The 24629-nt window shown below is 49.7% G+C and overlaps 2 protein-coding genes across 8 annotated transcripts in view; one reads left to right on the top strand and one right to left on the bottom strand.

Moving 5' to 3' along the window:
- Positions 1–16697, bottom strand: part of RGS12 (regulator of G protein signaling 12) — a 162866-nt gene extending 146169 nt beyond the window's left edge. Inside the window, exons 1-2 of one of the 7 annotated variants that reach the window (XM_049886652.1) lie at positions 16609–16636; positions 15229–15424 (exon numbers count right to left, since the gene is read on the bottom strand). The gene's annotated coding sequence lies outside the window, so the exon portion shown is untranslated. Of the gene's footprint in view, positions 1–15228; positions 16043–16608 lie in introns of those variants that run through there. The other 6 variants (XM_049886649.1, XM_049886660.1, XM_049886653.1 and 3 more) reach the window with 6 other exon arrangements.
- The window catches only part of LOC126077377 (uncharacterized), a 1154420-nt gene that overhangs the window by 1115373 nt on the left and 14418 nt on the right, over positions 1–24629 (top strand). The window lies entirely within an intron of this gene.

The following is a 24629-nucleotide window of genomic DNA, read 5'->3' as shown; positions in this document are numbered from 1 at the left end:
CCAGCCCATCTTAGTCCAGAAGCTCTGCTGAAACCCATTCAGCATCATAGCAACACTCAAGCCCCCACTGACAGACGGGTGGTGGCTGTGCATGAGCCGCACTGGCCAGAATCAAAGCTGGATCTCCTGCGTGGAAGGTGAGAACTCTACCACTGAACCACCGATGCCCCTGTTTGAAGAAATGATGACAAAATTTTCCCCAAAGTTGGTGATAAAATAGAAACTTATACACCCAAGACGGTCAACAACCCCTGAGCAGGACAAACACAGGGAAAACCCTCCTAGGCAAATCACAAACGGCTGAAAGCCAGAGAGAAAGTCTTGAGAAGAGCATCTCCGCATCACATACAGCAGAACAAGACCGCTAACGGCTAACTTCTCACTAGAAACAATGGAGGCCAGGAGACATTGGAACAACACATTCAAAGGACTGGGAAAAAGAAACTGTCGATCCAAAATTCTCTATCCAATGAAAATACACTGTAAAACTGAAGACAAAATAAAGATATTCCAGATACATTAAACTGGGAGAATCTGCCATCAACAGACAAGAAATGTTAAAGGAAGTATTTGAAGCTGAAGAGAAATGATACCTGATGCTTGAATCTACAGTCATAAATGAAAAGCACTAGACATGGTAAGTATGTGGGCAAATACAAAATACATTACATAATGGGTAATTATAAAAGCCTATTTCTTTTCTCAATGTCTTTAAAAATGGGTTTGCTTAAATTGTTTAACAATTGTAAAAATAAACTTAATGATTATTTAGAGCAAAAATCGTGATACTGTATTATGTGGTTTACAACATATGTCAACATAATATGTATGACACTGTTCAAATCATGGGCTGGGGGTAAAGGGAATTTACTATTACGAAAGTCTTGTATTTCATGTGAAGTGTTACAAAATTAAACTGTGATAAGATATAAATTTTAGACCACTAAGAAACTAATGAAAAGAGGTATAGTAGAAAAGCCGATAGAGGAATTGAGATGGAGTAATAATATATTCAGAATATTCAAACCAATATTCTGAGTATACACAGTCGGGTAACCTGAAAGAAGCAAATGAAGGTCCCGAAAGCTTTACTCCGTCCACGTCATTAAGGTCGTCTCCACTTTGAGGAGGCAGCTCTTCCCCAGTAGCCTTTGGAATGCCTTCCCTACCCTGCTGTAGTAGTGGGTAAGAGCCACGGCTGCTAACCAAAAAGTCGGCAGTTTGAATCCACCAGGCGCTCCTTGGAAACTCCACGGGGCAGGTCTACTCTGTTCTGTAAGGTCACCGTGAGTCAGAATCGACTCACGGCAATGGGCAACAGGTTCCCTACCTAACGGGCTCATCTTCCAGCACTATATCAGACGATGTTCCGCTGCTATTCATAAGGTTTTACTGGCTAATTCTTTTCAGAAGTAGACTGCCAGGTCCTTCTTCCTAGTCTGTCTTAGTCTGGAAGCTCAGCTGAAAACTCTCCACCAGTGGTGACCCTGCTGGTGGCATAGCTTCCAGCATCACGGCAATGCCCAAGCCCCCACAGTATGACAAACTGACAGACGCGTGGGAGCAAAACAAGACAGAAAAGGAAAAACAGAACAACAGAAAGACGGGACAAATAGAAAATAACAAAAGTGGGAGACATAAATCAACCATATTAATGTTCACATTAAATATAAACTAAAGAACCCTAACATATTAGGGGTGAGAGTTGGTGAGGTAAAGATGAGATGAGAACGCCAGAACGGTGAAAACTCCTCGAGCTGAGTGACAGGCACATGGAGGTTCATTATATTAGTCTGTTTACTTTGTGTTTTTGTTATCATTAGGTGCCATCAAGTCGTTTTTCAACTGAAAGCGACCCCATATGACAGAGCAGAGCTGCCGCCACAGGGTTTCCTAGGCTGTAATCTTTACAGAAGCAGATTGCCAGGTCTTTCTCCCGTACAGCCGATGGGTGAGTTCAAACCGCCAACCTTTCAGTAGCCGAGTGGTTAACCACTGTGCCATCAGGGCTCCTTGTTTACTTTGTATATATTCAAAATTGTCCATAATAAACAATTTTTAAAACTGTATTTTAGAGTAAGGCAAATCTTCTTCACACAACCACCGCTATCGCCGCCCAAGCAAGTTTGGAAGCATTCGTGCTTATTTTTTATTTATTATCTGATAAAAAGGGCTTTGATTTGGGGGACATTTAAACAGTAAAAAACGTAAATGGACAAAACATGAACATTAAAAAGCAGAAATTATCAGGCTGGATAAAAAGGTAAGACCCAACTATAGGCTTCCATAGAAAGGTAAGTTTAAATATAAGGGCACAAATACGTTGAAAGTGAAAGAATGGAAGAGGTATGATAGGCAAATAACAAATATGAGGAAGCTGGGACAGTTGTGTTAACATCAGACAAAATAGACTTCGAGACAAAAAAAGAGAGCAGAGATAAAGAGGAGCATCTGGTAACGATGAAAAGCTCAGTTCTTCTGGAAGATATAATGATCATAAATGCATGTGAGTCTAATAAGAGCTTCAAAATTCGTGAAGCAAAAACTGAAAGAATTAAAGGGAGAAGTGAGCATTCACAGTCATACCTGGAAATCTGAACATCCCCCTTTCAGTTACGGCTAGAACAACCAGACCCCTCCCCCACCAAAAAAAAAAAAAAAGACTCAGGAAGACTATAGAAGACCTGAACACTATCTCATATTCCTCCTATATGCCAGGCACTATTTTATGTCCTTTTTGATAGGGTCACTATGAGCTGGGACCAACTCCAACAGCAATGGATTTTATTTAATGTGTTCGAATTCACCCGTGAATATTACTAAGGAAAAAATATCCCCAGTCTCAGGGAGGATATAGTCTAGTGAAATTTTCAAAAAAAGGAAAACAAGAAACAAAATAAAAATTCAAATTATCCTTAAGTTACTATCACCTTCTGTGAGATAAGATCTTGCATCCTTAAATGAAGAACAAGATATTACCATCAACGAGAGAAGAAAAAAGATGACAAATGGAAAATCAGCCCAGGAGGTCTATAATGGGTTGAATTCTGTCCCTAAAAAAAGATATGGTGAAGTCCTAACCCCGGGAACATGAGAATGTGCACTTATTTGGAAACATGGTCTCTCCAGTTGTAGTCACGGAAGTTCACTCGAGGTTACACTGGAGTAGGGTGGGCCCTAAGCTAATATGACTGGGTCTGTCTTAGTCACCTAGTGCTGCTATAACAGAAATACCGTAACTGGATGGCTTTAACAAACAGGAATTTATTCTCTCATAGTTTACGAGGCTTGGTGTTGCTGTTGTTGTTAGGTGCCAATGAGTCAGTTCCGACTCGTAGCAACCCTATGTACCACAAATCGAAACGCTGCCCGGTCCTCCGTCATGCTCACAATTGTTGTGGTTGAACTCAATGTTGCACCCGCTGTGTCAGTCCACCTCGTTGAGGGTCTTCCTCTTTTCCGCTGACCCTGTACTTTGCCAAGAATGATGTCCTTCTCCAGGGACTGAACCCTCCCGACAATATGTCCAAAGTACATAAGACGCAATCTCACCATTCTTGCCTCTAAGGAGCATTCTGATTGTACTTCTTCTAAGACAGATTTGTTCATTCTTTTGGCAGTCCATGGTGTATTCAATATTCTTCACCAACACCACAATTCAAAGGAGTCAATTCTTCTTCGGTCTTCCTTACTCATTGTCCAGCTTTCACATGCATATGAAAGGATTCAAGATCCCATGCCTTGGGTCAGGTGCACCTTAGTCTTCAGGGTGACATCTTTGCTCTTCAGGGTGACATCTTTGCTCTTCAACACTTTGAAGAGGTCCTCTGCAGCAGATTTACCCAGTACAATGCATCTGGGTAAATGCTGCTTCCATGGCTGCTGATTGTGGATCCAAGTAAAATGAAATCCTTGACAACTTCAATCTTTTCTCCGTGTATCATGATGTTGCTCATTGGTCCAGTTGTGAGGATTTTTGTTTTTTGTTTTTGTTGAGGTGTAATTCATACTGAAGGCTGTGGTCTTTGATCTTCATCAGTAAGTGCTTCAAATCCTCTTCACTTTCAGCAAGCAAGGTTGTGTCATCTGCATAACGCAGGTTGTTAATGAATCTTCCTCCAATCCTGATGCCCCGTTCTTCTTCATATAGTCCAGTTTCTCGTATTATCTGTTCAGCATACAGATTAAATAGGTATGGTGAAAAGATACAACCCTGGTGCACACCTTTCCTGACTTTAAACCAATCAGTATCCCCTTGTTCTCTCCGAACAACTGCCTCTTGATCTATGTACAGGTTCCTCAGGAGCACAATTAAGTGTTCTGGAATTCCCATTCTTCACAATATTATCCATAATTTGTTATGATCTACACAGTCGAATGCTTTTGCACAATCAATAAAACACAGGTAAACATCCTTCTGGTATTCTCTGCTTTCAGCCAGGATCCATCTGACATCAGCAGTGATATCCCTGGTTCCACATCCTCTTCTGAAACCAGCCTGAATTTCTGGAAGTTCCCTGTCGATATACTGCTGCCGCTGCTTTTGAATGATCTTCAGCAAAATTTTGCTTGCGTGTGATATTAACGATATTGTTTCATAATTTCCACATCGGTTAGATCACCTTTCTTGGGAATAGGCATAAATATGGATCTCTTCCAGTCAGTTGGCCAGGAAGCTGTCTTCCATATTTCTTGGCAAAGACGAGTGAGCACCTCCAGTGCTGCATCTGTTTGCTGAAACAACTCAGTTGATATTCCGTCAATTCCTGGAGCTTTGTTTTTCGCCAATGCCTTCAGAGCAGCTTGGACATCTTCCTTCAGTACCATTGGTTCCTGATCATATACTACCTATTGAAATGGTTGAACATAAACTAATTCTTTTTGGTATAATGACTGTGTGTATTCCTTCCATCTTCTTTTGATGCTTCCTGCGCCATTTAATGTTTTCCCCGTAGAATCCTTCCTGTTGCAACTCGAGGCTTGAATTTTTTCTTCAGTTCTTTCAGCTTGAGAAATACCGAGTGTGTTCTTCCCTTTTGGTTTTCCATCTCCAGCTCCCTGCACATGTCATTATGACACTTTGTCTTCTCCAGCCGCCCTTTGAAATCTTCTGCTCAGTTCTTTTACTTTATCAATTCTTCCTTTTGCTTTAGTTGCTCGATGTTCAAGAGCAAGTTTCAGAGTCTCCTCTGACATCCATCTTGGCCTTTTCTTTCTTTCCTGTCTTTTCAGTGACCTCTTGCTTTCCTCATGGATGATGTCCTTGATGTCATTCCACAACTCATCTGGGCTTCGGTCACTAGTGTTCAGTGCATCCAATCTATTCTTCAGATGGTTTCTAAATTCAGGTGGGATATACTCAAGGTCATATGTCGGCTCTCGTGGACTTGCTCTGATTTTCTTCAGTTTCACCTTGAACTTGCATATGAGCAATTGATGGTCTGTTCCACAGTCGGCCCCTGGCCTTGTTCTGACTGATGATATTGAGCTTTTCCATTGTTTCTTTCCACAGATGTAGTCAATTTGATTTCTGTGTGTTCCGTCTGGCAAGGTCCATGTGTATAGTCACCGTTTTTGTTGGTGAAAGAAGGTATTTGCAATGAAGAAGTCACTGGGCTTGCAAAATTCTATCATTCAATCTCTGGCATTGTTTCTATCACCAAGGCCATATTTTCCAACTACTGATTGTTCTTCTTTGTTTCTAACTTTTGCATTCCAATCACCAGTAATTATCAATGCATCTTGATTGCATGTTCGATCAATTTCAGACTGCAGCAGCTGATAAAAATCTATTTCTTTGTCTTTGGCCCTAGTGGTTGGTGCATAAATTTGAGTAATAGTCATATTAACTGATCTTCCTTGCAGACATATGGATATTATCCTATCACTGGCAGCATTGTACTTCAGGATAGATCTTGAAATATTCTTTTTGACGATGAATGCAACACCATTCCTCTTCAAGTTGTCATTCCCAGCATAGTAGACTATATGATTGTCCGATTCAAAATGGCTAATAACAGTCCATTTCAGCTCACTAATGCCTAGGATATCGATGTTTATGCATTCCATTTCATTTTTGACGATTTCCAATTTTCCTAGATTCATACTTCATACATTCCAGGTTCCCATTATTAATGGATGTTTGCAGCTGTTTCTTCTCATTTTGAGTCGTGCCACATCAGCAAATGAAGGTCCCAAAAACTTAATTCCATCCACATCATTAAGGTTGACTGTACTTTGAGGAGGCAGCTCTTCCCCAGTCACCTTTTGAGTGCCTTCCAACCTGAGGGGCTCATCTTCCAGCACTATATCAGACTATGTTCCGCTGCTATTCATAATGTTTTCACTGGGTAACGCATTTCAGAAGTAGACCGCTGGGTCCTTCTTCTTAGTCTGTCGTAAGTCTGGAAGCTGAGCTGAAACCTGTCCTCCGTGGGTGACCCTGCTGGTATCTGAATACTGGTGGCATAGCTTCCAGCATCACAGCAACACACAAGCCCCCACAGTATGACAAACTGACAGACACGTGGGGGCATTAACAACATAGAGGTTAGGATTTATAACACATAGCATAATTACATCAGATCACAAAATAAAGGACAATCACACAATACTGGGAATCATGGCCTAGCCACGTTGACACGCATTTTGGGGGGACACAGTTCAATCCACAGCAGTGCCCTTCTAAGAGGGGGAGAAGAGACAGAGATACACCAGGAGAACGCACCCCATGTCGTGACAGAGGCAGAGACTGGAGTGATGCAGCTGGAAGCCAGAGCACTGATGGGAGAGGCATGGAACAGACTCTCCCTCAGAGCCTCCACGGGGAACCAACCTTGCTGACACCTTGATTTCAGTCTGTGAAACAACACATTTTTGTTGTTTTAAGCCACTCAGTTCGTGGTACTTTTTTACGGCAGCCCTAGGAAACTAATACAAGGTCCATCTCCAAATAAAGTGAGTTCCAGAAAGAAAGAACAGCAGAACCGGAAAAAAAAAAATTATCTTAGAAATAATACAGACACATCAGTCCTCAGGCGAAGGGGCCCACCATGTGCCCAGCACAGTGAAGGAGAGTAGGTGCATCATTGTGATATTTCACAATACTGGGGACAAAATGAGCCTCCAGAGGTGTATGGGGTGGGGGGGGGGGTATGATCATATACAAAGGAAATGAAATCAGAATAGCATCAGACTTCTCAACAGCACTGGAAATGACGATACAATGGAGCAACACCTTAAACATTCTGAGAAAATAATTTTCATTCTAGAATTCTATACCCAGCTAAACTAAAAGTTACCTGGAGAGTAAACTAGTGGTGTTTTCAAAATCCAGGAGGGGGCGGGAATCTAAGAAATGTTTCTTAGGTATCAAGAGTATGTACTTGAGCAAAATGAGGAGTGAGCCAAGTCAGAGGAGACAGGAAACCCATGGTGCAGGGGTCCCGCACAGGAGAACAGGGCAGGAAGTCCTGGTGACAGCTGGGCCACAGCACTCACTGGGGCCATAACAGAGCAGAGGAGGCAACAGAGGCCTCCAGGAAAGAAGTCTCCTGTCATAGATTGGATAATGTCCCTGAAATAATGTATCAACTTGGTTAGGCCATGATTCCCAGTATTGTGTGGCTGTCCTCCATTTTGTGATTGTAGTTTTATGTTGAGAGGATTAGGGTGGGATTTTCACACCACCCTTACTCAGGTCACCTCCCTGATCCAAGGTAAAGAGTTTCCCTGGGGTGTGGCCTGCACCACTTTTTATCTCTCAAGAGATAAAAGGAAAGGGAAGCAAGCAGAGATTGGGGACCTCATACCACCAAGAAAGCAGCACCAGAAGCAGGGTGCATCCTTTGGACATGGGGTCCCTGCACCTGAGAAGCTCCTCGACCAGGGGAAGATTGAGGACAAGGACCTTCCTCCAGAGCCGACAGAGAGAGAAAGGCTTCCCCTGGAGGTGACACCATGAATTTGGACTTGTAACCTACTAGACTGTGAGAAAATAAACTTCTCTTCGTGAAGCCATGCACTTGTGGTATTTCTGTTATAGCAGCACTAGATGACTAAGACACCATCCACTTGTGGTATTTCTGTTATGGCAGCACTAGACAACTAAGACACCATCCACTTGTGGTATTTCTGTTCTAGCAGCACTAGGTGACTGAGACACCATCCACTGTGGTATTTCTGTTACAGCAACACTAGGTGACTGAGACACCATCCACTGTGGTATTTCTGTTACAGCAGCACTAGGTGACTGAGACACCGTCCACTGTGATATTTCTGTTATAGCAGCACTAGGTGACTGAGACACCATCCACTGTGGTATTTCTGTTACAGCAGCACTAGGTGAATAAGACACCATCCACTGTGGTATTTCTGTTATAGCACCACTAGGTGACTGAGACACCATCCACTGTGGTATTTCTGTTACAGCAGCACTAGGTGACTGAGACACCATCCACTGTGGTATTTCTGTTACAGCAGCACTAGGTGACTGAGACACCATCCACTGTGGTATTTCTGTTACGGCAGCACTAGGTGACTGAGACACCCTCCACTGTGGTATTTCTGTTACGGCAGCACTAGGTGACTGAGACACCGTCCACTGTGGTATTTCTGTTACGGCAGCACTAGGTGACTGAGACACCGTCCACTGTGGTATTTCTGTTACGGCAGCACTAGGTGACTGAGGCACCGTCCACTGTGGTATTTCTGTTACGGCAGCACTAGGTGACTGAGGCACCGTCCACTGTGGTATTTCTGTTATGGCAGCACTAGGTGACTAACACATCTCCCAGCAACAGCAACAAATGGGGAGAGGGTGAGACTAATGAGCTTGATGAAATCAGAAGTAGGTATTTTTGACAGCTGAATGATGGAGAAATTAAAACAAGCAGGGCTGCATGAGAGTAGAGCTGTGTTCGGGTGCACTACTTGGTTCAGTAATAAACAGAACTTACATAGTGGTTAGCAGCCCGACTGCCAACCAAAAGGTCAGCAGTTCAAATCCATCAGCCACTCCTTGGAAACCTTATGCTGCAGTTCTACCCTGTCCTATAGGGTCGCTATGAGTTAGAATCAACTCAACGGCAATGGGTTTGCTTTTTGGTTTCACTAAGTCATAAAAATGTAAGCAATGCGTACTGATTTAACCAAAAAGAGGTGATATAATTAAGCTGGGGAGGTGACAGGAAAGGAAGAAGAGGTGGGGTGGAGGAGAGAGCTAAGGCCTCTATCTTTGAAAGAAAGCAAGAGAAAATATCTAAAACAAATTTTAAAAGAGGAGCTTAAAGAGCAGTAAATACCTGTAGAAACAGAATATTTAGGAATCTGATGGTGGTAGGGGGCTGGAGAACACCCCTATTAGATTTTTAAATCAATGGGGTTAGCTCTCTAGCTATTGTTCTAGAAGAAGGAAGACTGTAGTAGTTCCCACGTGCTGCCGTAACAAAACTCCACAAAGTGGGTTGCTTTAAAGAAGAAAAATTTATTGTCTCACACTTTGGGACACTGGAAGTCCAAATCAAAGTACTGGCTGTGCTGACTTGTGAGGGCTCTGAGAAAGCAGTTCCTTGCCTCTCTCGTAGCTCGAGGTGGCTCCCAGTCATCTTTAGCGTTCCAAGGCTCGCATCCTTCCTATGTCTATATCTGACTCTCTTATAAGGACACTCCTCAGATGGGACTAGGACCCACCCTACTCCGGAAACACATAGTGGTTAAGAGCTATGGCTGCTAACAAAAAGGCCAGCAGTACAAATCCACCAGGAGCTCCTTGGAAAATCTGTAGGGCAGTTCTACTCTGTCCTATAGGGTCACTCTGAGTTGGAATCCACTCGACGGCAGTGGGTTTGGGTCTACTCCAGTATGAAGTCATGTTAACCTGGTAACATCTTCAAAGACCCTATTCCAAACAAGGTCACGTTCACAGGTTCCAGCAGTTGGAACTTCCACATAACAATTTTTTTAGAGGGGACACAATGTAATCCATAATAATAACCAAGACCATTGTTAAGGGGCAAAAATTAGATGTAGAAAAATACACACAAGCAGTATGATGTGCGCATGTGTAACTATCGCTAAATGGTTGTATGAGCAATGAAAAAGATGGGGTTGGGTATGCATTGCGACATCCCCATGGTTAGAGTTGGAGACACCAAGGCTGTGGGAAAGAAGCGAGGAAGGAAAACCAGAAAGGACCAACTACACATTTTCTTTTCTTGAATGACCTTAAAAAATTTGGGAGAGGGGTACGCTTCAAGCAAGAGTTCTTTGCCTGAAGTAAATGGTCTCTGTCATGGATGGACCTGGAGAACTCTGAAACTGTGAACCTCCTGAAAACGATAGGTAAGTGTGAGTATGTTAAAAGTGCAGAGAACCCCTGAGGGAGCAGGAGAGCAGTGGGATGCAGACCCCAAATTCTCATTAAGACCAGACTTAATGGTCTGACTGAGACTAGAAGGACCCCGGTGCTCATGGCCCCCAGACCTTCTGTTGGGCCAGGACAGGAACCATTCCTGAAGCGAACTCTTCAGACATGTATTGGACTGGACAGTGGGTTGGAGAGGGATGCTGGTGAGGAACGAGCTTCGTGGATCAGGTGGACACTTGAGACTATGTCGGCATCTCCTGCCTGGAGGGGAGATGAGAGGGTGGAGGGGGTTAGAAGCTGGCAAATGGACACAAAAAGAGAGAGTGGAGGGAGAGAGCAGGCTGTCTCATTAGGGGGAGAGTAATTGGGAGTGTGTAGCAAGGTGTATATGGGTTTTTGTGTGAGAGACTGACTTGATTTTTAAACTTTCACTTAAAGCACAATAAAAATTATAAAAACAAAAAAAAGTGCATGTGTTCCTGTGTATAGTTCTAAAGAAAGAGACTATAACTTTCATCAGATTGCAAAAAGGAGATAGTGACCACTCCCTCCCTCCCCCACAAACCATAAAAAAAAAACAAACCACTGCCCACCTTGACCTTCTCACAACTCAAATCTGAAGCCCAAAGCAAGGCTTGCCCTCCTCTCCCAGGACACCTTTGTACAGGTGGCTTTCAGCCCCTCAAGGGCAGGGCCACAGGCTCTTCCCAACGCAGGCTGGCTTGAGCCCCTCAACAGGGCCTGCCCGCCACAGGGGAGGTGCCCACTCCAAGGAATGGGCAAAATCGCAGGAATGTCAAGAATAGTCAGAGGAGCTGTGATCAGCTCAATAACAGCCCCAAAAGAGCCCTGGTGGCTCATTGGTTAGGCACTCGGCTGCTAACCAAAAGATCAGTGGTTTGAACCCACCAGCCACTCTGAGGGAAAAAGATGTGGCAGTCTGCTTCCTTAAAGATTATAGCCTTGGAAACCCTATGGGGCAGTTCTACCCTGTCCTACAAGGTCACTATGAGTCAGAATCCTGTTGACAGCAATGAGTTTGGTCTGGTTTAATCCCTGTAATCTGTGAATATTACTTTATCTGATAACAGGGATTTTGCAGCTGTGATTAAACTAGGGATTTGTGATAAGGGGATTATCCTGGATTATCTGGGGACCCTAAAAAAAATTTTTTTTTTTCTTTTTTCTACATAAACTCACATGTGTCCTTATGAGAGACAGGCAGAGGGAACTTTGAAGTCAGAGGGGGAAGGAGGCGGTATGGCCATGGGAGCAGGGGACAAGGTGACAGGGATCAGGGCCGTACAAGGAATGAGGGCAGCTCACAGAAGCCAGAAAACCCCCGGAGACGGACTCGCCCCTTGAAGTCCGCAGAGGAGCACAGCCCTGCACCACCTGGGTTCTGCCCAGCGAGAACATTCCAGACTCTGACCTCCAGAGCTGCGCAGAGCACGTTCCTGCTGTTCGAAGGTACTGAGCCCATGGTGATTCGTCACCAACAAAAGGGGGAAACTAATACAAGTGCCAGTTAGAAAGGAAAATGTTAGCGCAATACCACCACATTCAAATAAAATGTGGAATGATCGTGACTCGCTATAGCTCGTGTGTTAAGTCATAACTAATACACTGGTTTTTCCTTCATTCGATTATTTTGCTTGGCTCGTTTTAAATGAAGACAAATGTCAAAAGACAACATAGTCAGAACGCAAACACCCCATGCCTTCTGCTGTGGGCAAGTTGAGGCTGCTGGCACGGCACCTCGCTTCTCTTCCTTCTCCCCCAAGGAGCTTCCCTTACCAGCAGCCGCTCCAAGCCTAGACCTCTCTCCCCCACCTTGGAACCCCAGGTCCCTGGAGCAGCCACTCCCGCCATGAGGAGCTGCACTGTAACTCCATCAACCGCCTTCCCTCCACCTCCCTGCCCATCTCCTTCCTCTCAGCTGGAGGAAGCCGCTGTCTTAGTAGTTTAGAGCTGCTTTAACAAAAAAACACCACCAGCGGGGGCTTTAAAGACTAGGAATTTACTGTCTCACAAGCCTGGAGGCTAAAAGTCCAATCAGGGTCTCGGCCCTGCCAGCTCCTTCTGCGGCCTCTCTCCCAGTTTCTGCCAGGAATCCTTGGCTCCCCTTTGCTTGTGCACAGTTTCTCACAGGCAGGCATCTGTCTCCCCTGTGCCTCCGTGTCTATTCTGCTTTTTATAAGACACCACTCAGAAGGGACTAGGTTTGGGACACACCCTATTCTGGTATGACCTCATTAACAGAAACCCCCCTCTTCCCAAAAAGGGTCACAGTCACTGGATTATCTCATGTCTTTTTGGGGAGATACAACTTAATCCACAACGGATGCACAGCCCGGCTTGCTAGGATCCAGGGCGTCTCCTCTGCATCCTAATGGCCTCCAGGCCCCATAGCTACACCTCTGCCTGGCTCCTGGCTCCCTCCTCTCAGAAGGCCCTTGGCCACACATCCAGTGAGCTACAGCCCAGAAAGCCTCTGCTCAGTGCCTCCTGCCTCACCTGCTGACCACCCCATCACACTTAGCCCAGCACACTCATGCCACCACTGTCCCCCAAAGTCATCTCAACACCTCAAGCCCAGGGCCAAGGGCCTTCCTCAGCCCTCATTGTTGTCCTCCCGCCACGCGCCCTCTCACTGCTCTGTCTCTCCTTCCTCTCCTCCCCCTGACCACTGGGTCCTCGACTTATCTTCATGGACTCACCCCTTACCCAGCAGGGACTCCTGGGACCCCCTTCAGGCAGGGCCAGCGTGAGGGGAGGCTCTTCCACAAGCTCTCAGAGTCCCCTACCCCCAATCCACACCCAAGCCTACAGCGACCCCATCACCTCTCTAGACTCCCCTCCCAAGGCCACCCCCAGCCCACCCCTCCCCTCTTCGCTCCAGGCCACAGCCCACCATCTGCAAACCAGATCCAAACACTGCCACCGCTCAGGTATCTGATGGGAATGAGCAGCACCATGGAGCACCAGGAACCCTGATACAGTGGTGAGCAAACAGCCACCACCCTGCCGTCGGGGGCTCCCATCTAGTGACACTGCTGGGGCCAGGGCCACGAGGGGAAGGACAGCACAGAGGGAGTCTGGGCAAGTTGGCCTAGACTGGACATTGCAAAGGAGAACCAACCAGGGAGAGCTGGAGGCAGAGCACAGGCAGGGAACAGCACCGGGCAGGGAACAGCATGGGGCCGGGGACAGCACGGGGCCGGGGACAGCACGGGGCCGGGGACAGCACGGGGCAGGGAACAGCACGGGCAGGGAACACGATAGGCAGAGGCCTCGAGAGAGGAGAGCCTGGCATGTCCCAGACAGAAAGAAGGCCAGTGAGGCAGAGACTGGTATGGGAGAGGGCTGTCAGTGGCTGTGGGCCTGTCACAGAGAAGAGAGTTGATGCCAAGTATGAAGGCGCCTCTAGAGGGTTTTAAGCAGACAGAACCATGATCCAACCTCTACAGTAAAAAGCTCAGTGTGGCTGCTACATGAATGACAGCTGGGAGGTAGCAGACAGTCCACACAAATAGGAGGGCAGCTTAGTGGGAGCACAGGCCCCACAGCCAGACTCCCCGGGGTTCAAATTCTGGCACTGCCGCTTACTAGTTGTGTGGCACTGGGCACCTTCATCAGTAAAACGGGGATAACAATTCCCAGCTCATGGGCCGTTGTGTGGATTCAAGGAGTCGACGCTTGGCAAACAACCACTGCAGACACCAGCCTGGAGGGCCGGCTGTCTCCCCTCCTCCCTCTGCTCTGCCCCCTCGGGTGCCCCGCTCAGGTATCCCACTCAGCCACCCAGACAGAAATCTTAGAGCAGCCTCAGGTTTCACAAGAGACTAGGGCCACAGCTGCTAAAGACAAAGACAGAGAGCCCTGCAGACACGCAACGCCTGCTTGCCAGGCGCCGGCTTTAGGGCCCCAACCTGGGACTCGCTCCCAGTCCCGCTGAGTCCTCAGGTGTCCTTCAGACAAGCCCCAGGGCCTCCTCCACCATCCTCCTCCACCACTGCAACCCCTGCACCGGCCGGGGGTCCTCAGCGGAGGCCTGCCCCATCTGAAGAGCGTCCCTGCACCCAACAGCTTATACTCATCACTCTCACCCACTGGGTAAGGCGGGCACCTTTAGACCAAATCCCAGGTGAAGGAAGTGCACATCGTGACCACTGCTCCCAAAGCCAGCTTCAAACACTCCTCTCCTACTCCAGAGCACTTCTGGCCCTTCCCCGATGTCTGTCCAGGCTCAGGTTTCAAACTCCTTGCTCAGGTTCTCAGGACTCATCACAATGGCGCCTCACCCCCATCTCCAGCCTCCTGTGAATTATGTTGTTGGTGAAGAATCCTGAACATACCATGGACTGCCAGAAGAACAAACAAGTCTGTCTTGGAGGAAGTACAACCAGAGTGCCCCTTAAAAGTGAGGATGGCGTGACTTCGTCTCACATACCTTGGACGTGTCAGCAGGAGACACCAGTCCCTAGAGAAGGACATCATGCTTGGTAAAGTAGAGGGTCAGCAAAAAAGAGGAAGACCCTCAATCAGATGCATTGACACAGTGGCTGCAACAATGGGCTCAAGCCCAGCAAAGATTGTGAGCACGGCGCAGGAGCGGGCAGTGTTTCGCTCTGTTGTGCATAAGGGTTGCTGTCAATCAGAACTAACTCAACCGCACCTGACAACACAACAACTTCCCTCCCTACTCCATCTCTCTCTACTCTTTTCTGGGGACTCATGGCAACCCCATGTGTTACACTGTAGAGCCTACGACCATTCCAACCGCTCCATACGGTTTTCTTGGATGAAATCCTTAAGGAGCCCTGGTGAAGCACTGGTAACTGAAAGTATGGCAAACTCACCCAGCACCTCCTCAATAGAAAGACCTGGAGATGTCCTCCCATAAAGATTACAGCTTGTGGGGCGGTTCTACTCCACGGCACCTGACAACAGCAATCCTCCAGGTAGGCCCCGTCCAGGGGAAGCGAGTTCATCCTTCAGGGCCGGGTCCAGTGGCCTCTTCCAGGTGGGCCTCACTGTGCCCCCCTACAGGTCTCCCTGGCCACAGAAGAGCCATCATAGCATGGGGCACCCATGAAAACGCCTGCCTGACAACACAGGCAGGGACAAGGCTAGAAGTCTCACTTGGGGCTGTTCTCCTGTGCACACCCCACACCCATCAACTCCAGCACGGGCGCTAGCAACAGAGACACCAGGCACCCTGTGGAGCTGCCTGCTGGATTAATTTTGAGAGTTGGGGTCTCCAGAGACAGGCTTTGCCAAAACAATGCAGCTGCTTTTTAAGGACTCAGGAGGAGCGCTCAGAAGCCGGGCCTACTGCCCCATCACTCAGGAAGGCTGGCTTCTCCGCCTGTCCCGGTCGGAACGCCCGGGAGCCAGAAGGGACGCAGGGGGCTCACGCTCCGACAAGGGCTGGGGGAGGCGGGCCCTGGTCGAGGCGAGCTCAGAAACGGCGAGATGGCCGTGGGGACCCCGCATTCTCCCCAGTCTGCAGCACCACGTCCAGCGCATCCCCTCCGGCCCGCTGTCCTCTCCGCCCCTCCCCGCCACATTTCTACGCGTCCCCAACAAAACTCGCGGCGTCGGAACGCCCAAGCTTGCGTGCGCCTGGGCACGCAGCCGGGTCCCGGGCAGAAGGGGGTCCCAGGCAGGAGGGGGTCGCAGCGGGTGGGGGTCCCGGGCCGGGGGGTGTGCCGGGCCGGAGGGGGTCCCAGCGTGTGGGGATGTCGGACCGGAGGGGGGGGTCCTGGGCCAGGGGGTGTGCTGGGCCGGAGGCGTGCTGGGTCGGGGGGGGTCCCAGCGGGAGGGGGTCCCAGGCAGGAGGGGGTCCCAGGCCGGGGGGGTGCTGGGCCGGGGGGGGTCCCAGCCGAAGGGGGTCCCAGCTGAAGGGGGTCCCGGGCCGGGGGGGAGCTGGGTCGGGGGGCGTCCCAGCCAGAGGGGGTCCCGGGCCGGTTGGTGTCTCGGGCTGGGGGTCCCAGATAGAGGAGGTGGTCACCCGGGGAGGCCGCGGCCCGGGACGGCGTCCGGAGTGGGGCCCGGGAACAAAAGGAGAGTGCCGGCGGGCGGGCGGCGGGGCGGGGAGCCGGGCGTGGGGGGCCCGGGCGCCCCCGATCGCCAACCCCGCCCCGCCGCCGGGCGTCCACCGAGAGCGCGAGCGCCGGGAAGAAGAAAGAAAGGACGCGCGGGGCGGCCAGCCAGCCCGAGCCCGCCCACCCACCTACCGGCCGAGGCTCGCTCCGGCCGCTCGCCCGCGGCTCCCCGGGCCCGCTCCGCCCGGCCCGCGCCAACCGTCGCCTCGGAGCCGCCTCCCGGGCCGCGGGGCGGGGCGGCTGGGGGCGGGGCGGGGCGGCTGGGGCGGGGCGTGGTGGCTGGGGGCGGGGCGAGGCGGCCGGGGGCGGGGCCTGGAGAGGAGTGTGATGGGGGACAGGGCGGGGCCTGTGAGAACCGCACGGGGACTACGGGACCGCACGAAGAACCAGGTATCCAGGGGCAGAGACCGGCTTCCCGGAGGCCGATGCGAGGGACGGGGCCTCCAAAGGAAGGATGCGGCCCGAGTGGACCTTGGCGGGGGGGCCTGAAGAGGGGCGGGCTTTCGGGACAGGATGAGGCCTCCTTGGGTGGGCCCGGTCGGGGGCGGGGCCTGCAGTGGAGGGGCGGGGCCTGCGGGGACCGGATGAGCCCTCCATAGGCGGATCCGGCCGGGGCGAGGCCTCCAGAGCGCAGGGGCGGGACTTCCGGCGCCCGCGCACCGCCCCCGGTGGGCCCTGCTCTCAGTGCGCCCGCCGACGGGCAGCCCAGTGGGCGGACACGCAGCGTTCTTCACCTTCCGTCGTGTTCATGCTCCCGGAAGCCCGGCAGCATCGGGGGGCCTCCTAGCGGGCGCCCAGCTCGCCTGACCTTACCTGGGCGCGCGCTGTGTTAGCGGCCCTGAACCCGAAGGTGAGCCGGTCCGTCCTCGGCCCCCAGAACGCCCTGCCTCGGAAGGGCGACCCGGAGCCTGGGTCCGCACTCAGCGCCCCGCGAAGCTGCCTGCGGGCGGGCCACCTGCCCCGCGCCACACCTGCCCCGCGCCGCACCTGCCCCGCGCCGCACCTGCCCCGCGCCGCACCTGCCCCGCGCCGCACCTGCCCCCGCGCCGCACCTGCCCCGCGCCGCACCTGCCCCGCGCCGCACCTGCCCCCGCGCCGCACCTGCCCCCGCGCCGCACCTGCCCCGCGCCGCACCTGCCCCGCGCCGCACCTGCCCCGCGCCGCACCTGCCCCCGCGCCGCACCTGCCCCGCGCCGCACCTGCCCCCGCGCCGCACCTGCCCCCGCGCCGCACCTGCCCCGCGCCGCACCTGCCCCGCGCCGCACCTGCCCCCGCGCCGCACCTGCCCCGCGCCGCACCTGCCCCCGCGCCGCACCTGCCCCCGCGCCGCACCTGCCCCCCCGCCGCATCTGCCCCCGGACACACCTGCCCTCGCGCCACACCTGCCCCCGCGGCCCGCTCCAGGGCGTCTATCCGAGGGTGCTGGCACCATCTGCCCTCGTGGGTCAGGCCCCAGCCCTGGTCAGTCCTCCCTGGATCGCCTCCTCTGTCCCTTCCGCCCCTGACTGCTGATTGTGCTGGTCCCAGGCTACTCGATGATCTGTTTGACCATATTTCATCTGGAGAATACTTTTAAGTTAGGAGACAGGTGAAAATTGTGTTTCCACCACTCACCTCACCCCCCAGAAGCACTGGCATCTCTCAGCCTTCCAACAGGTGGGAAATCAGGGCTCCTTCTCCCGGGACTCCACCACCCCTACCGCAGACCACACACTCTGCCCTGGTGGTTCCCTATGCCAGGTTTTCTCTGCTTTCCCACATGGACTTTCCATAACACCATGTCTTCCTCCACCCCACGGAGCTTTCTGTAAGGGCCGGACACGGTGGCCAGGATTACACCATTACCTGGCCTCTACTTCAGTTGTCTGTTTCCTCAGCCATCACAATTTCTTTGGAAATTCCATTCCCATTTGCTGTTGTTAGGTGTCATAAACTCAATTCCAACTCATAGCAATCCTGTGTAGAACAGAACGAAACACTGCCTGGTCCTTGCTGTCCTCACAATCCTTGCTATGTTTGAGCCCATTGTTGCAGCCTCTGTGCCAGTCCATCCTGTTAAGGGTCTTCCGCTTTTTTGCTGACCCTCTGCTTTACCAAGCATGCTGTCTTTCTCCAGGTACTGATCCCTCCTGATAACATGTCCAAAGTTTGTGAGACGTAGTCTCGCCATCCTAGCATCTAAGTAGCATTCTGGCTGTACTTCTTCCAAGACAGATTTGTTCATTCCGGCAGTCCATGGTATAGTCAATATTCTTCACCAACACCACAATTCAAAAGCATCAATTCTTCGGTCTTCCTTATTCATTGTGCAACTTTCGCATGCATATGAGGCAAGTGCAAATACCATGGCTTGGGTCAGGTGCACCTTAGTCATTAAAGTGACATCTTTGCTTTTGAACACTTCAAAGAGGTCTTTTGCAGCAGATTTACCCAATGCAACACATCGCTTGATTTCTTTACTGCTGCTTCCATGGGCGTTGATTGTGGATGCAAGTAAAATGAAATTCTTGACAACTTCAATATTTAGTTTATCATGGTGTTGCTTATTGGTCCAGTCGTGAGGATTTTTGTTTTCTTTATGTTGAGGTGTAATCCACACTGAAGGCTGTGGTCTTTGACCTTCATTAGTAAGTGCTTCAAAACCTCTTCACTTTCAGCAAGCAAGGTTGTGTCATCTGCATAATGCAGGTTGTTAATAGTCTTCCTCCAGTCCTGATGCCTCATTCTTCGTATAGTCCAGCTTCTTGGATTATTTGCCCGATGGGTATGGTGAAAGGATACAACCCTGACGCACACCTTTTCTGACTTTAAACCATGCAGTATGTCCTTGTTCTGTCTGAATAACTGCCTCTTGGTCTCTGTACAGGTTCCTCATAAGCACAATTAAGTGTTCAGGAATTCCCATTCTTTGCAATGTTACCCATAGTTTGCTATGATCCACACAGTGGAATGCCTTTGCATAGTCAATAAAACACAGGTAACATCTTCCTGGTATTCTCCGCTTTCAGCCAAGATCCACCTGACATCAGCAATGATATCCCTCATTCCGCATCCTCTTCTGAATCTGGTTTGAATTTCTGACAGCTCCCTGTCGATGTATTGCTGCAACTGCTTTTGGATGATCTTCAGCAAAATTTTACTTGTGTGTAATATTAATGATATTGTCATGGATTGAATTGTGTCCCCCCAAAATATGTGTCAACTTCGTTAGGCCATGATTCCCAGTATTGTGTGGTTGTCCCCCATTTTGTGATTGATATAATTTTCCTGTGTGTTGTAAATCCTAATCTCTGCCTGCGGTTAATGAGGCAAGATTAGATGAGGGTGGGATGTAACTTTTGCTCAGGTCACATCTGTGATCCAATGTAAAGGGAGTTTCCCTGGGGTGTGGTCTGGACCACTTTTTATCCTACAAGATATAAAAGGAAGGGGAAGTGAGCAGAGAACTGGGGAACTCATATCAGCAAGAAAGCGGTGTCAGCAGCAGAATGAGTCCTTCGGACCCAGGGTTCCCGTCTGGAGAAGCTCCAAGACCAAGGGAAGATTGGTAACAAGCACCTCCCTCCAGAGCGGAGAGAAAGTCTTCCCCTAGAGCTGACATCCTGAATTCGGACTTATAGCCTACTAGACTGTGAGAGAATAAACTTGTTTGTTAAAGCCATCCACTTGTGATATTTTTGTTATACCAGCACTAGGTGACTAAGACAAATATTGTTCAATAATTTCCACACTCTGTTGGATCACCTTTCTTTGGAACGGACACAAATATGGATCTCTTCCAGTTGGTGGGCCAGCTAGCTGTCTTCCAAATTTCTTGGCATAGGCGAGTGAGCACTTGCAGCATTACATCTGTTTGTTGAAACACATCAGTTGTTATTTCGACAGTTTCTGGAACCTTATTTTTCACTGGAAACCCTGGTGGTGTAGTGGTTAAGTGCTACAGCTGCTAACTAAAAGGTTGGCAGTTTGAATCCACCAGGAGCTCCTTGGAAACTCTATGGGGCAGTTCTGCTCTGTCCTATAGGGCGGCTGTGAGTCAGCACCTACTCCGTAGCAACAGGTTTGGTTTTTGGTTTTTCACCAATGTTTTCAGTGCAGCTTGGACTTCTTGCTTCCAGACCATCAATTCTTGATCGTATGCTACCTCCTGAAATGATTGAACATGGACCAATTCTTTTTCATACAGCAGCTCTGTATTCCTTCCATCTTCTTTGGATGCTTCCTGTGTCGCTCAGTATTTTGTCCATAAAATAAACAACCAAACCAAACCCGCTGCTGTTGAGTCAGTTCCGACTCATAGCAACCCTATAGCATTTTGCCCATAGAATCCTTCCATATTGCCACTCAAGGCCTGAATTTTTTCTTCAGTTCTTTCAGCTTGGAAAATGCCAAGCATGTTCTTCCCTTTCAGTTTTCTAACTCCAGGTCTTTGCACATATTATTATAATACTTTCTATTGTCTTCTCAAGCCACCCTTTGAAATCTTTTGTTCAACTCCTTTACTTCGTTTCTTCCATTTGCTTTAGCTACTCTATGTTCAAGGGCAAGTTTCAAAGTCTCTTCTGACATACATTTTGGTCTTTCCTTTCCTTTTTTTTTAATTACTTTTTGCTTTCTTCATATGTGATGTCCTTGATGTCATTCCACAACTCGTCTGGTCTTCATTCATTAGTGTTCAGTGCATCAAATCTGTTCTTGAGATGGTCTCTAAATTCAGTTGGGATATACTCAAGGTCATACTTTGGTTCTCGTGGACTTGTTCTAATTCTCTTCAGCTTCAACTTGAACTTGCATAGGAGCAATTGACGGTCTACTCCTCAGTCAGCCCCTGGCGTTGTTCTGACTGATGATATAGAGCTTTTGCATTGTCTCTTTCCACAGATGTAGTCTATTTGATTCCTGTGTATTCTCTCTGGCAATTTATGTTGTTGAAAAAAGGTATTTGCAATGAAGAAGTAGTTGGTCTTGCGAAATCATATCATGCAATCTCCAGCATTGTTTCTATCACCAAGGCCGTATTTTCTGTAAAAAAAATAATAATTTTTTTTTATAGGCCGTATTTTCTATCTACCGATCCTTCTTTGTTTCCAACTTTCACATTCCAATACTAGTAATTATGAATACGTCTTTATTGCATGTTTGATCAATTTCAGACTGCAGAAGCTGGTAAAAAAAATTTCAATTTTTCATCTTTGGCATTAGTGGTTGGTGTGTAAATTTGAATAATTCCCATTTAGTTACAGTGAAAGGCCTGAAACTTTTCAGGAAACAGGGTCCACTGGGCATTTTACTATAAAATCTACAAGTGGCAAAAGCCAAATCCAGGAATCCTGACTAACTGGACCCTGACTTTTATAATTATGCAGACAACACCCAAACCTGGCTAGAGCCTAGTTGTGTATTAAATCTTCCTAACAAATCTGCCAGCAATAACATTTCAAGGCCCTCCACTGATTGTATAAAAGTCCGAGAATCTAATTATGCTTCATATTCCCACCAAAAAAACAGAGCTGTTGCCTTCGAGCCGACTCTGACTCCGGGCGACCCCTGAGCGTCATAGTAGAGCTGAGCTCCGCAGGGCTTTCTTGGCTGGAGTTTGACAGAAGCAGATCACCAGGCCTTACTTTTGTGGCACTGCTGGATGGATTTGAACTGCCAACCTCCTGGTTAGTAGCCAAGAACAAAGAGTTTATGCCACCTAGAGAGCTTTCATATTGCCACCTTACTCCCAAAATGACAGCAAAGGCCAGCTTCTTAAGTACTTGGCTTTTTGTCAGGACATGTCTTCTACTTGAAAATGAAATGCTCGAAACTGCTGTGGAATGTGAACCCAGCGTTGGTAGGTCCGACTGGCTATTTCTGTGCTGAGCAGAGAGCAGGGGGCAGGTTTTTTGTTTTTTTTTTTAATAATTTTTATTGTGCTTTAAGTGAACGTTTACAAATCAAGTCAGTCTGTCATGTATAAGCTTATATACACCTTACTCCATACTCCCACTTACTCTCCCCCGATGAGTCAGCCCTTCCAGTCTCTCCTTTCGTGACAATTTTGCCAGTTTCTAACCCTCTCTACTCTCCTATCTCCCCTCCAGACAAGAGGTACCAACACAGTCTCAAGTGTCCACCTGATACAAGTAGTTCACTCTTCATCAGCATCTCTCTCCTACCCATTGTCCAGTGCCTTTCATGTCTGATGAGTTGTCTTCGGGGATGGTTCCTGTCCTGTGCCAACAGAAGGTTTGGGGACCATGACCGCCAGGATTCCTCCAGTCTCAGTCAGACCATTAAGTCTGGTCTTTTTATGAGAATCTGGGGTCTGCATCCCACTATTCTCCTGCTCCCTCAGGGGTTCTCCATTGTGCTCCCTGTCAGGGCAGTCATCGATTGTGGCCGGGCACCAACTAGTTCTGGTTTCAGGATGATGTAGGTCTCTGGTTCATGTGGCCCTTTCTGTCTCTTGGGCTCATAGTTATCGTGTGACCTTGGTGTTCTTCATTCTCCTTTGATCCAGGTGGGTTGAGACCAATTGATGCATCTTAGATGGCCGCTCGTTAGCATTTAAGACCAGGGGGGCAGTTTTGAGGCACTGGGGGCCAACTGTCTACAAAGGACCAAGCCCACCAGAAAGGGGATATGGATGGGTGGGTGGGAGGCACCCTGCCTGGTCTGAGACCCCTGCTTCCTTTCTGGTTGCCCCCTTGTGCCTGCCCCTGCCTCGCCTGCAGTTCTGCGTTTCTCGAGCGTCTGTCTCAACCACTGTTACGGATCGGATTCAGTCCCCCCAAAATTTATGTCAAAGTCCTAATCCTGGTACCTTTGAAGGCGACCCTGTTTGGAAATAGGGTCTTTGAAGATGCCATCAATTAGGTGAACATGAGGTCACACTGGGCAGAGTGGGTCCTATAAACAAGAAGAGACACAGAGACAGAGGAAAGATGCCAAGTGAAGCTGCAGCTGCAGCCCAGGAACGCAGGGATCCACCAGGAGCCAGGAGAGTGGCAGGAGCAGTCTCCCTCAGAGCCTCCGAGGGAGCCGACAGGGCCGACGCCGGGAGCCACCAGGAGCCGGGAGAGTGGCAGGAGCAGTCTCCCTCAGAGCCTCAGAAGGAGCCGACACGGCCGACGCCGGGAGCCACCAGGAGCCAGGAGAGTGGCAGGAGCAGTCTCCCTCAGAGCCTCAGAAGGAGCCAACACGGCCGACGCCCTGGTCTCGGACTCGCCGCATCCTGGGCCATGAGACAGGAGATCTCTGTCGGGGTGGTATTTTGTTACGGTGCCCAGGAAGTCAGCCCCAGGAAACAAATTCTACCCTTTAGACTGGGATCCCTTTTTCACCCTCTTGTTTTCTTTCTCCAAGGCTAGATCTCTGCCTCTTCCTTCTTGTGCTTGGCTCCTTGTCTCCTGCCTTCTTTCCCTTCTAAACAAGCCCGGACTGCGTGTCCACTCTCCCAAAGCTGCCATCCACTCCCTCCCATCCAGTTCCCTGGAGACTCTGTGCACCGCCCCCTCTTGTTTTCTTCTCTTTTGAGTGTGCCTCCTTCCTTTGTGAGGGACTTGAAAAATACTTCTCTCCCCTCCCTCCTTCTTTCCCTCCCCTCTCTCTCCCCTACCCCTCTCTTTCTCCCCCTCCCTCCTTCTTTCCTCCCTCCTTCCCTCCTCCCTTCCCTTTTCTCTCCCTCCCCCTTCTCTCCTTCCCCCTCCCTCTCTCTTCTCCCTCTCTCCCTCACTATTCTTCTCTCCCTTTCCCTCCTTTCTCTCTCCTTTTCCCTTCTCTGTCCCTCCCTCCTCCTCCCTCTCCCCCTTCACCCCTCTCCCTCCCCGCCTCTCTCCACTCCCTCTCTCCTCTCCACCCCAGTGTCCCCCTCCACTTCTTTCTCTACCTTCCTCTGGCCTCCCTTGCCCCCTCCCTCCCGCCACCTCCCCTTTTGCTGGTAGCTCTTGGTTGGGTCTTGTCCTATCAATGCAGGTCCCAGGGGGAAACAGCACCCTCTCCAATGGGGTAACTTGAAGACAGCCCAGTAAAGCTCTTGTTTAGGAGCACATGGCCTGGGGGTGGGAAACCACAGGGGCCATGTGGCCCCCAGGGGTAGTGACAGTGGGGAAGGGACCTCTAGCACCTCCAGGGTTGCAGAAAAGGGGGGAGGAGTGGTGATAAGG

This window comes from Elephas maximus, chromosome 5, assembly GCF_024166365.1.
Source record: "Elephas maximus indicus isolate mEleMax1 chromosome 5, mEleMax1 primary haplotype, whole genome shotgun sequence".
NCBI lineage: Eukaryota > Metazoa > Chordata > Mammalia > Proboscidea > Elephantidae > Elephas > Elephas maximus.
The sequence above is the reverse complement of the archived record's forward strand: the minus strand, read 5'-3'. Positions and strand labels throughout refer to the sequence as shown.